Source organism: Hypanus sabinus, chromosome 4 (assembly GCF_030144855.1).
Source record: "Hypanus sabinus isolate sHypSab1 chromosome 4, sHypSab1.hap1, whole genome shotgun sequence".
Classification (NCBI taxonomy): Eukaryota; Metazoa; Chordata; class Chondrichthyes; order Myliobatiformes; family Dasyatidae; genus Hypanus; species Hypanus sabinus.
This window is the reverse complement of record NC_082709.1, coordinates 91,788,714-91,803,153: the sequence shown is the minus strand read 5'-3', so window position 1 is coordinate 91,803,153 and position 14,440 is coordinate 91,788,714. Positions and strand designations below refer to the sequence as shown.

At 41.3% G+C, this 14,440-nt stretch overlaps 1 protein-coding gene across 1 annotated transcript in view; it reads right to left on the bottom strand.

The window, feature by feature from the left end:
- The window catches only part of si:dkey-91i10.2 (uncharacterized protein LOC555224 homolog), a 303,051-nt gene that overhangs the window by 148,531 nt on the left and 140,080 nt on the right, over positions 1 to 14,440 (bottom strand). The gene's annotated exons all lie outside the window — the stretch shown is intronic.

Here is a 14,440-nt window from a genome sequence, read left to right as displayed (position 1 = left end):
GTGTCAGTTTATTATGGACAGGGTTTATGGAATTGAGGGTCGACATATGGCAGTTTATTATGGACAGGGTTTATAGAATCGAGGGTCAACACGTGTCAGTTTATTATGGACAGGGTTTATAGAATCGAGGGTCAACACGTGTCAGTTTATTATGGACAGGGTTTATAGAATCGAGGGTCAGCACGTGTTAGGTTATTATGGACAGGGTTTATGGAATCGAGGGTCAACACGTGTCTGTTTATTATGGACAGGGTTTATGTAATCGAGGGTCAACACGTGTCAGTTTATGATGGACAGGGTTTATGGAATCGAGGGTCAGCACGTGTCAGGTTATTATGGACAGGATTTATGGAATCGATGGTCTACACGTGTCAGTTTATTATGGACAGGGTTTATGTAATCCAGGGTCAGCACATGTCAGTTTATTATGGACAGGGTTTATAGAATCGAGTGTCAACACATGACAGTTTATTATGGACAGGGTTTATGGAATCGAGGGTCAACACGTGTCAGTTTATTATGGACAGGGTTTATGGAATCGAGGATCTACACTTGTCAGTTCATGATGGACAGGGGTTATGGAATCGAGGGTCAACACGTGTCAGTTTATTATGGACAGGGTTTATGGAATCGAGGGTCTACACGTGTCAGTTTATTATGGACAGGGTTTATGGAATCGAGGGTCTACACGTGTCAGTTTATTATGGACAGGGTTTATGGAATCGAGGGTCTACACGTGTCAGTTTATTATGGACAGGGTTTATGGAATTGAGGGTCAACACGTGTCAGTTTATTATGGACGGGTTTATGGAAGCGAGGGTCAACACGTGTCAGTTTACTTAGGACAGCATTTATGGAATCGAGGGTCAACACGTCAGTTTATTATGGACAGGGTTTATGGAATCGAGGGTAAACACATGTCAGTTCATTATGGACAGGGTTTATAGAATCGAGGGTCAACACGTGTCAGTTTATTATGGACAGGGTTTATGGAATCGAGTGTCAACACATGTCAGGTTATTATGGACAGGGTTTATGGAATCGAGGGTCTACACGTGTCAGTTTATTAAGGACACAGTTTATGGAATCAAGGGTCAACACGTATCAGTTTATTATGGACAGGGTTTATGTAATCCAGGGTAAACACATGTCAGTTTATTATGGACAGGGTTTATAGAATCGAGTGTCAACATGTGTCAGTTTATTATGGACAGGGTTTATGGAATCGAGGGTCAACACGTGTCAGTTTATTATGGACAGGGTTTATAGAATCGAGGGTCAACACGTGTCAGTTTATTATGGACAGAGTTTATGGAATCGAGGGTCAACACGGGTCAGGTTATTATGGACAGGGTTTATGGAATCGAGGGTCAACACGTGTCAGTTCATTATGGACAGGGTTTATAGAATCGAGGGTCAACACGTGTCAGTTTATTATGGACAGGGTTTATGGAATCGAGGGTCAACACATGTCAGGTTATTATGGACAGGGTTTATGGAATCGAGGGTCTACACGTGTCAGTTTATTAAGGACACAGTTTATGGAATCAAGGGTCAACACGTATCAGTTTATTATGGACAGGGTTTATGTAATCCAGCGTAAACACATGTCAGTTTATTATGGACAGGGTTTATAGAATCGAGTGTCAACATGTGTCAGTTTATTATGGACAGGGTTTATGGAATTGAGGGTCAACACGTGGCAGTTTATTATGGACAGGGTTTATGGAATCGAGGGTCTACACTTGTCAACTTAGTATGGACAGTGTTTATGTAATCTAGGGTCAATATGTGTCAGTTTATTATGGACAGGGTTTATGGAATCGAGGGTCAACCCACGGCAGTTTATTATGGACAAGATTTATGGATTCGTGAGTGAACTCTTGTCAGTTTATTATGGACTGGTTTTATTGAATCGAGGGTCAACACGTGTCAGTTTATTATGGACTGGTTTTATAGAATCGAAGGTCAACACATGTCAGTTTATTATGGACAGGGTTTATAGAATGGAGGGTCAACACGTGTCAGTTTATTTAGGACAGCATTTATGGAATCGAGGGTCAACACGTCAGTTTATTATGGACAGGGTTTATAGAATCGCGGGTCAACACGTCAGTTTATTATGGACAGGGTTTATAGAATCGCGGGTCAACACGTGTCTGTTTATTATGGACAGGGTTTATGGAATTGAGGGTCGACATATGTCAGTTTATTATCGATAGTGTTTATGGAATCGAGGGTCAACGCATGTCAGTTTATTATGGACAGGGTTTATAGAATCGAGGGTCAACAGGTGTCAATTTATTATGGACAGGGTTTATGGAATCGAGGGTCAACACGTGTCAGTTTATTATGGACAGGGTTTATAGAATCGAGGGTCAACACGTGTCAGTTTATTATGGACAGAGTTTATGGAATCGAGGGTCAACACGTGTCAGGTTATTATGGACAGGGTTTATGGAATCGAGGGTCAACACGTGTCAGTTCATTATGGACAGGGTTTATAGAATCGAGGGTCAACACGTGTCAGTTTATTATGGACAGGGTTTATGGAATCGAGTGTCAACACATGTCAGGTTATTATGGACAGGGTTTATGGAATCGAGGGTCTACACGTGTCAGTTTATTAAGGACACAGTTTATGGAATCAAGGGTCAACACGTATCAGTTTATTATGGACAGGGTTTATGTAATCCAGGGTAAACACATGTCAATTTATTATGGACAGGGTTTATAGAATCGAGTGTCAACATGTGTCAGTTTATTATGGACAGGGTTTATGGAATCGAGGGTCAACACGTGTCAGTTTATTATGGACAGGGTTTATGGAATTGAGGGTCTACACTTGTCAACTTCGTATGGACAGTGTTTATGTAATCTAGGGTCAATATGTGTCAGTTTATTATGGACAGGGTTTATGGAATCGAGGGTCAACCCACGGCAGTTTATTATGGACAGGGTGTATGGAATCGAGGGTCAACATGTGTCAGTTTATTATGGACAGGGTTTATGGAATCGAGGGTCTATACTTGTCAACTTAGTATGGACAGTGTTTATGTAATCTAGGGTCAATATGTGTCAGTTTATTATGGACAGTGTTTATGGAATCGAGGGTCAACCCACGGCAGTTTATTATGGACAAGGTTTATGGATTCGTGAGTGAACTCATGTCAGTTTATTATGGACTGGTTTTATTGAATCGAGGGTCAACACGTGTCAGTTTATTATGGACTGGTTTTATAGAATCGAAGGTCAACACATGTCAGTTTATTATGGACAGGGTTTATAGAATGGAGGGTCAACACGTGTCAGTTTATTATGGACAGGGTTTATGGAATTGAGAGTCAACACGTGTCAATTTATTACGGACCCAGTTTATGGCATCGAGGGTCAACATGTGTCAGTTTATTATGGACAGGGTTTATGGAATTGAGGGTCGACATATGGCAGTTTATTATGGACAGGGTTTATAGAATCGAGGGTCAACACGTGTCAGTTTATTATGGACAGGGTTTATAGAATCGAGGGTCAACACGTGTCAGTTTATTATGGACAGGGTTTATAGAATCGAGGGTCAGCACGTGTTAGGTTATTATGGACAGGGTTTATGGAATCGAGGGTCAACACGTGTCTGTTTATTATGGACAGGGTTTATGTAATCGAGGGTCAACACGTGTCAGTTTATGATGGACAGGGTTTATGGAATCGAGGGTCAGCACGTGTCAGGTTATTATGGACAGGATTTATGGAATCGATGGTCTACACGTGTCAGTTTATTATGGACAGGGTTTATGTAATCCAGGGTCAGCACATGTCAGTTTATTATGGACAGGGTTTATAGAATCGAGTGTCAACACATGACAGTTTATTATGGACAGGGTTTATGGAATCGAGGGTCAACACGTGTCAGTTTATTATGGACAGGGTTTATGGAATCGAGGATCTACACTTGTCAGTTCATGATGGACAGGGGTTATGGAATCGAGGGTCAACACGTGTCAGTTTATTATGGACAGGGTTTATGGAATCGAGGGTCTACACGTGTCAGTTTATTATGGACAGGGTTTATGGAATCGAGGGTCTACACGTGTCAGTTTATTATGGACAGGGTTTATGGAATCGAGGGTCTACACGTGTCAGTTTATTATGGACAGGGTTTATGGAATTGAGGGTCAACACGTGTCAGTTTATTATGGACGGGTTTATGGAATCGAGGGTCAACACGTGTCAGTTTACTTAGGACAGCATTTATGGAATCGAGGGTCAACACGTCAGTTTATTATAGACAGGGTTTATGGAATCGAGGGTCAACACATGACAGGTTATTATGGACAGGGTTTATGGAATCGAGGGTCTACACTTGTCAACTTAGTATGGACAGTGTTTATGTAATCTAGGGTCAATATGTGTCAGTTTATTATGGACAGTGTTTATGGAATCGAGGATCAACCCACGGCAGTTTATTATGGACAAGGTTTATGGATTCGTGAGTGAACTCATGTCAGTTTATTATGGACTGGTTTTATTGAATCGAGGGTCAACACGTGTCAGTTTATTATGGACTGGTTTTATAGAATCGAAGGTCAACACATGTCAGTTTATTATGGACAGGGTTTATAGAATGGAGGGTCAACACGTGTCAGTTTATTATGGACAGGGTTTATGGAATCGAGAGTCAACACGTGTCAATTTATTACGGACCCAGTTTATGGTATCGAGGGTCAACATGTGTCAGTTTATTATGGACAGGGTTTATGGAATTGAGGGTCGACATATGGCAGTTTATTATGGACAGGGTTTATAGAATCGAGGGTCAACACGTGTCAGTTTATTATGGACAGGGTTTATAGAATCGAGGGTCAACACGTGTCAGTTTATTATGGACAGGGTTTATAGAATCGAGGGTCAGCACGTGTTAGGTTATTATGGACAGGGTTTATGGAATCGAGGGTCAACACGTGTCTGTTTATTATGGACAGGGTTTATGTAATCGAGGGTCAACACGTGTCAGTTTATGATGGACAGGGTTTATGGAATCGAGGGTCAGCACGTGTCAGGTTATTATGGACAGGATTTATGGAATCGATGGTCTACACGTGTCAGTTTATTATGGACAGGGTTTATGTAATCCAGGGTCAGCACATGTCAGTTTATTATGGACAGGGTTTATAGAATCGAGTGTCAACACATGACAGTTTATTATGGACAGGGTTTATGGAATCGAGGGTCAACACGTGTCAGTTTATTATGGACAGGGTTTATGGAATCGAGGATCTACACTTGTCAGTTCATGATGGACAGGGGTTATGGAATCGAGGGTCAACACGTGTCAGTTTATTATGGACAGGGTTTATGGAATCGAGGGTCTACACGTGTCAGTTTATTATGGACAGGGTTTATGGAATCGAGGGTCTACACGTGTCAGTTTATTATGGACAGGGTTTATGGAATCGAGGGTCTACACGTGTCAGTTTATTATGGACAGGGTTTATGGAATTGAGGGTCAACACGTGTCAGTTTATTATGGACGGGTTTATGGAAGCGAGGGTCAACACGTGTCAGTTTACTTAGGACAGCATTTATGGAATCGAGGGTCAACACGTCAGTTTATTATGGACAGGGTTTATGGAATCGAGGGTAAACACATGTCAGTTCATTATGGACAGGGTTTATAGAATCGAGGGTCAACACGTGTCAGTTTATTATGGACAGGGTTTATGGAATCGAGTGTCAACACATGTCAGGTTATTATGGACAGGGTTTATGGAATCGAGGGTCTACACGTGTCAGTTTATTAAGGACACAGTTTATGGAATCAAGGGTCAACACGTATCAGTTTATTATGGACAGGGTTTATGTAATCCAGGGTAAACACATGTCAGTTTATTATGGACAGGGTTTATAGAATCGAGTGTCAACATGTGTCAGTTTATTATGGACAGGGTTTATGGAATCGAGGGTCAACACGTGTCAGTTTATTATGGACAGGGTTTATAGAATCGAGGGTCAACACGTGTCAGTTTATTATGGACAGAGTTTATGGAATCGAGGGTCAACACGGGTCAGGTTATTATGGACAGGGTTTATGGAATCGAGGGTCAACACGTGTCAGTTCATTATGGACAGGGTTTATAGAATCGAGGGTCAACACGTGTCAGTTTATTATGGACAGGGTTTATGGAATCGAGGGTCAACACATGTCAGGTTATTATGGACAGGGTTTATGGAATCGAGGGTCTACACGTGTCAGTTTATTAAGGACACAGTTTATGGAATCAAGGGTCAACACGTATCAGTTTATTATGGACAGGGTTTATGTAATCCAGCGTAAACACATGTCAGTTTATTATGGACAGGGTTTATAGAATCGAGTGTCAACATGTGTCAGTTTATTATGGACAGGGTTTATGGAATTGAGGGTCAACACGTGGCAGTTTATTATGGACAGGGTTTATGGAATCGAGGGTCTACACTTGTCAACTTAGTATGGACAGTGTTTATGTAATCCAGGGTCAATATGTGTCAGTTTATTATGGACATGGTTTATGGAATCGAGGGTCAACCCACGGCAGTTTATTATGGACAGGGTTTATGGAATCGAGGGTCAACATGTGTCAGTTTATTATGGACAGGGTTTATGGAATCGAGGGTCTACACTTGTCAACTTAGTATGGACAGTGTTTATGTAATCTAGGGTCAATATGTGTCAGTTTATTATGGACAGGGTTTATGGAATCGAGGGTCAACCCACGGCAGTTTATTATGGACAAGGTTTATGGATTCGTGAGTGAACTCTTGTCAGTTTATTATGGACTGGTTTTATTGAATCGAGGGTCAACACGTGTCAGTTTATTACGGACTGGTTTTATAGAATCGAAGGTCAACACATGTCAGTTTATTATGGACAGGGTCTATAGAATGGAGGGTCAACACGTGTCAGTTTATTTAGGACAGCATTTATGGAATCGAGGGTCAACACGTCAGTTGATTATGGACAGGGTTTATAGAATCGCGGGTCAACACGTCAGTTTATTATGGACAGGGTTTATAGAATCGCGGGTCAACACGTGTCTGTTTATTATGGACAGGGTTTATGGAATTGAGGGTCGACATATGTCAGTTTATTATCGATAGTGTTTATGGAATCGAGGGTCAACGCATGTCAGTTTATTATGGACAGGGTTTATAGAATCGAGGGTCAACAGGCGTCAATTTATTATGGACAGGGTTTATGGAATCGAGGGTCTACACGTGTCAGTTTATTAAGGACACAGTTTATGGAATCAAGGGTCAACACGTATCAGTTTATTATTGACAGGCTTTATGTAATCCAGCGTAAACACATGTCAGTTTATTATGGACAGGGTTTATGGAATTGAGGGTCAACACGTGGCAGTTTATTATGGACAGGGTTTATGGAATCGAGGGTCTACACTTGTCAACTTAGTATGGACAGTGTTTATGTAATCCAGGGTCAATATGTGTCAGTTTATTATGGACATGGTTTATGGAATCGAGGGTCAACCCACGGCAGTTTATTATGGACAGGGTTTATGGAATCGAGGGTCAACATGTGTCAGTTTATTATGGACAGGGTTTATGGAATCGAGGGTCTACACTTGTCAACGTAGTATGGACAGTGTTTATGTAATCTAGGGTCAATATGTGTCAGTTTATTATGGACAGGGTTTATGGAATCGAGGGTCAACCCACGGCAGTTTATTATGGACAAGGTTTATGGATTCGTGAGTGAACTCCTGTCAGTTTATTATGGACTGGTTTTATTGAATCGAGGGTCAACACGTGTCAGTTTATTACGGACTGGTTTTATAGAATCGAAGGTCAACACATGTCAGTTTATTATGGACAGGGTCTATAGAATGGAGGGTCAACACGTGTCAGTTTATTTAGGACAGCATTTATGGAATCGAGGATCAACACGTCTGTTTATTATGGACAGGGTTTATAGAATCGCGGGTCAACACGTCAGTTTATTATGGACAGGGTTTATAGAATCGCGGGTCAACACGTGTCTGTTTATTATGGACAGGGTTTATGGAATTGAGGGTCGACATATGTCAGTTTATTATCGATAGTGTTTATGGAATCGAGGGTCAACGCATGTCAGTTTATTATGGACAGGGTTTATAGAATCGAGGGTCAACAGGCGTCAATTTATTATGGACAGGGTTTATGGAATCGAGGGTCAACACGTGTCAGTTTATTATGGACAGGGTTTATAGAATCGAGGGTCAACACGTGTCAGTTTATTATGGACAGAGTTTATGGAATCGAGGGTCAACACGTGTCAGGTTATTATGGACAGGGTTTATGGAATCGAGGGTCAACACGTGTCAGTTCATTATGGACAGGGTTTATAGAATCGAGGGTCAACACGTGTCAGTTTATTATGGACAGGGTTTATGGAATCGAGTGTCAACACATGTCAGGTTATTATGGACAGGGTTTATGGAATCGAGGGTCAACACGTGTCAGTTCATTATGGACAGGGTTTATAGAATCGAGGGTCAACACGTGTCAGTTTATTATGGACAGGGTTTATGGAATCGAGTGTCAACACATGTCAGGTTATTATGGACAGGGTTTATGGAATCGAGTGTCAACACATGTCAGGTTATTATGGACAGGGTTTATGAAATCGAGGGTCTACACTTGTCAACTTCGTATGGACAGTGTTTATGTAATCTAGGGTCAATATGTGTCAGTTTATTATGGACAGGGTTTATGGAATCGAGGGTCAACCCACGGCAGTTTATTATGGACAGGGTGTATGGAATCGAGGGTCAACATGTGTCAGTTTATTATGGACAGGGTTTATGGAATCGAGGGTCTACACTTGTCAACTTAGTATGGACAGTGTTTATGTAATCTAGGGTCAATATGTGTCAGTTTATTATGGACAGGGTTTATGGAATCGAGGGTCAACCCACGGCAGTTTATTATGGACAAGGTTTATGGATTCGTGAGTGAACTCTTGTCAGTTTATTATGGACTGGTTTTATTGAATCGAGGGTCAACACGTGTCAGTTTATTATGGACTGGTTTTATAGAATCGAAGGTCAACACATGTCAGTTTATTATGGACAGGGTTTATAGAATGGAGGGTCAACACGTGTCAGTTTATTTAGGACAGCATTTATGGAATCGAGGGTCAACACGTCAGTTTATTATGGACATGGTTTATAGAATCGCGGGTCAACACGTCAGTTTATTATGGACAGGGTTTATAGAATCGCGGGTCAACACGTGTCTGTTTATTATGGACAGGGTTTATGGAATTGAGGGTCGACATATGTCAGTTTATTATCGATAGTGTTTATGGAATCGAGGGTCAACGCATGTCAGTTTATTATGGACAGGGTTTATAGAATCGAGGGTCAACAGGTGTCAATTTATTATGGACAGGGTTTATGGAATCGAGGGTCAACACGTGTCAGTTTATTATGGACAGGGTTTATAGAATCGAGGGTCAACACGTGTCAGTTTATTATGGACAGAGTTTATGGAATCGAGGGTCAACACGTGTCAGGTTATTATGGACAGGGTTTATGGAATCGAGGGTCAACACGTGTCAGTTCATTATGGACAGGGTTTATAGAATCGAGGGTCAACACGTGTCAGTTTATTATGGACAGGGTTTATGGAATCGAGTGTCAACACATGTCAGGTTATTATGGACAGGGTTTATGGAATCGAGGGTCTACACGTGTCAGTTTATTAAGGACACAGTTTATGGAATCAAGGGTCAACACGTATCAGTTTATTATGGACAGGGTTTATGTAATCCAGGGTAAACACATGTCAATTTATTATGGACAGGGTTTATAGAATCGAGTGTCAACATGTGTCAGTTTATTATGGACAGGGTTTATGGAATCGAGGGTCAACACGTGTCAGTTTATTATGGACAGGGTTTATGGAATCGAGGGTCTACACTTGTCAACTTCGTATGGACAGTGTTTATGTAATCTAGGGTCAATATGTGTCAGTTTATTATGGACAGGGTTTATGGAATCGAGGGTCAACCCACGGCAGTTTATTATGGACAGGGTGTATGGAATCGAGGGTCAACATGTGTCAGTTTATTATGGACAGGGTTTATGGAATCGAGGGTCTACACTTGTCAACTTAGTATGGACAGTGTTTATGTAATCTAGGGTCAATATGTGTCAGTTTATTATGGACAGTGTTTATGGAATCGAGGGTCAACCCACGGCAGTTTATTATGGACAAGGTTTATGGATTCGTGAGTGAACTCATGTCAGTTTATTATGGACTGGTTTTATTGAATCGAGGGTCAACACGTGTCAGTTTATTATGGACTGGTTTTATAGAATCGAAGGTCAACACATGTCAGTTTATTATGGACAGGGTTTATAGAATGGAGGGTCAACACGTGTCAGTTTATTATGGACAGGGTTTATGGAATTGAGAGTCAACACGTGTCAATTTATTACGGACCCAGTTTATGGCATCGAGGGTCAACATGTGTCAGTTTATTATGGACAGGGTTTATGGAATTGAGGGTCGACATATGGCAGTTTATTATGGACAGGGTTTATAGAATCGAGGGTCAACACGTGTCAGTTTATTATGGACAGGGTTTATAGAATCGAGGGTCAACACGTGTCAGTTTATTATGGACAGGGTTTATAGAATCGAGGGTCAGCACGTGTTAGGTTATTATGGACAGGGTTTATGGAATCGAGGGTCAACACGTGTCTGTTTATTATGGACAGGGTTTATGTAATCGAGGGTCAACACGTGTCAGTTTATGATGGACAGGGTTTATGGAATCGAGGGTCAGCACGTGTCAGGTTATTATGGACAGGATTTATGGAATCGATGGTCTACACGTGTCAGTTTATTATGGACAGGGTTTATGTAATCCAGGGTCAGCACATGTCAGTTTATTATGGACAGGGTTTATAGAATCGAGTGTCAACACATGACAGTTTATTATGGACAGGGTTTATGGAATCGAGGGTCAACACGTGTCAGTTTATTATGGACAGGGTTTATGGAATCGAGGATCTACACTTGTCAGTTCATGATGGACAGGGGTTATGGAATCGAGGGTCAACACGTGTCAGTTTATTATGGACAGGGTTTATGGAATCGAGGGTCTACACGTGTCAGTTTATTATGGACAGGGTTTATGGAATCGAGGGTCTACACGTGTCAGTTTATTATGGACAGGGTTTATGGAATCGAGGGTCTACACGTGTCAGTTTATTATGGACAGGGTTTATGGAATTGAGGGTCAACACGTGTCAGTTTATTATGGACGGGTTTATGGAATCGAGGGTCAACACGTGTCAGTTTACTTAGGACAGCATTTATGGAATCGAGGGTCAACACGTCAGTTTATTATAGACAGGGTTTATGGAATCGAGGGTCAACACATGACAGGTTATTATGGACAGGGTTTATGGAATCGAGGGTCTACACTTGTCAACTTAGTATGGACAGTGTTTATGTAATCTAGGGTCAATATGTGTCAGTTTATTATGGACAGTGTTTATGGAATCGAGGGTCAACCCACGGCAGTTTATTATGGACAAGGTTTATGGATTCGTGAGTGAACTCATGTCAGTTTATTATGGACTGGTTTTATTGAATCGAGGGTCAACACGTGTCAGTTTATTATGGACTGGTTTTATAGAATCGAAGGTCAACACATGTCAGTTTATTATGGACAGGGTTTATAGAATGGAGGGTCAACACGTGTCAGTTTATTATGGACAGGGTTTATGGAATCGAGAGTCAACACGTGTCAATTTATTACGGACCCAGTTTATGGCATCGAGGGTCAACATGTGTCAGTTTATTATGGACAGGGTTTATGGAATTGAGGGTCGACATATGGCAGTTTATTATGGACAGGGTTTATAGAATCGAGGGTCAACACGTGTCAGTTTATTATGGACAGGGTTTATAGAATCGAGGGTCAACACGTGTCAGTTTATTATGGACAGGGTTTATAGAATCGAGGGTCAGCACGTGTTAGGTTATTATGGACAGGGTTTATGGAATCGAGGGTCAACACGTGTCTGTTTATTATGGACAGGGTTTATGTAATCGAGGGTCAACACGTGTCAGTTTATGATGGACAGGGTTTATGGAATCGAGGGTCAGCACGTGTCAGGTTATTATGGACAGGATTTATGGAATCGATGGTCTACACGTGTCAGTTTATTATGGACAGGGTTTATGTAATCCAGGGTCAGCACATGTCAGTTTATTATGGACAGGGTTTATAGAATCGAGTGTCAACACATGACAGTTTATTATGGACAGGGTTTATGGAATCGAGGGTCAACACGTGTCAGTTTATTATGGACAGGGTTTATGGAATCGAGGATCTACACTTGTCAGTTCATGATGGACAGGGGTTATGGAATCGAGGGTCAACACGTGTCAGTTTATTATGGACAGGGTTTATGGAATCGAGGGTCTACACGTGTCAGTTTATTATGGACAGGGTTTATGGAATCGAGGGTCTACACGTGTCAGTTTATTATGGACAGGGTTTATGGAATCGAGGGTCTACACGTGTCAGTTTATTATGGACAGGGTTTATGGAATTGAGGGTCAACACGTGTCAGTTTATTATGGACGGGTTTATGGAAGCGAGGGTCAACACGTGTCAGTTTACTTAGGACAGCATTTATGGAATCGAGGGTCAACACGTCAGTTTATTATGGACAGGGTTTATGGAATCGAGGGTAAACACATGTCAGTTCATTATGGACAGGGTTTATAGAATCGAGGGTCAACACGTGTCAGTTTATTATGGACAGGGTTTATGGAATCGAGTGTCAACACATGTCAGGTTATTATGGACAGGGTTTATGGAATCGAGGGTCTACACGTGTCAGTTTATTAAGGACACAGTTTATGGAATCAAGGGTCAACACGTATCAGTTTATTATGGACAGGGTTTATGTAATCCAGGGTAAACACATGTCAGTTTATTATGGACAGGGTTTATAGAATCGAGTGTCAACATGTGTCAGTTTATTATGGACAGGGTTTATGGAATCGAGGGTCAACACGTGTCAGTTTATTATGGACAGGGTTTATAGAATCGAGGGTCAACACGTGTCAGTTTATTATGGACAGAGTTTATGGAATCGAGGGTCAACACGGGTCAGGTTATTATGGACAGGGTTTATGGAATCGAGGGTCAACACGTGTCAGTTCATTATGGACAGGGTTTATAGAATCGAGGGTCAACACGTGTCAGTTTATTATGGACAGGGTTTATGGAATCGAGGGTCAACACATGTCAGGTTATTATGGACAGGGTTTATGGAATCGAGGGTCTACACGTGTCAGTTTATTAAGGACACAGTTTATGGAATCAAGGGTCAACACGTATCAGTTTATTATGGACAGGGTTTATGTAATCCAGCGTAAACACATGTCAGTTTATTATGGACAGGGTTTATAGAATCGAGTGTCAACATGTGTCAGTTTATTATGGACAGGGTTTATGGAATTGAGGGTCAACACGTGGCAGTTTATTATGGACAGGGTTTATGGAATCGAGGGTCTACACTTGTCAACTTAGTATGGACAGTGTTTATGTAATCCAGGGTCAATATGTGTCAGTTTATTATGGACATGGTTTATGGAATCGAGGGTCAACCCACGGCAGTTTATTATGGACAGGGTTTATGGAATCGAGGGTCAACATGTGTCAGTTTATTATGGACAGGGTTTATGGAATCGAGGGTCTACACTTGTCAACTTAGTATGGACAGTGTTTATGTAATCTAGGGTCAATATGTGTCAGTTTATTATGGACAGGGTTTATGGAATCGAGGGTCAACCCACGGCAGTTTATTATGGACAAGGTTTATGGATTCGTGAGTGAACTCTTGTCAGTTTATTATGGACTGGTTTTATTGAATCGAGGGTCAACACGTGTCAGTTTATTACGGACTGGTTTTATAGAATCGAAGGTCAACACATGTCAGTTTATTATGGACAGGGTCTATAGAATGGAGGGTCAACACGTGTCAGTTTATTTAGGACAGCATTTATGGAATCGAGGGTCAACACGTCAGTTTATTATGGACAGGGTTTATAGAATCGCGGGTCAACACGTCAGTTTATTATGGACAGGGTTTATAGAATCGCGGGTCAACACGTGTCTGTTTATTATGGACAGGGTTTATGGAATTGAGGGTCGACATATGTCAGTTTATTATCGATAGTGTTTATGGAATCGAGGGTCAACGCATGTCAGTTTATTATGGACAGGGTTTATAGAATCGAGGGTCAACAGGCGTCAATTTATTATGGACAGGGTTTATGGAATCGAGGGTCTACACGTGTCAGTTTATTAAGGACACAGTTTATGGAATCAAGGGTCAACACGTATCAGTTTATTATGGACAGGGTTTATGTA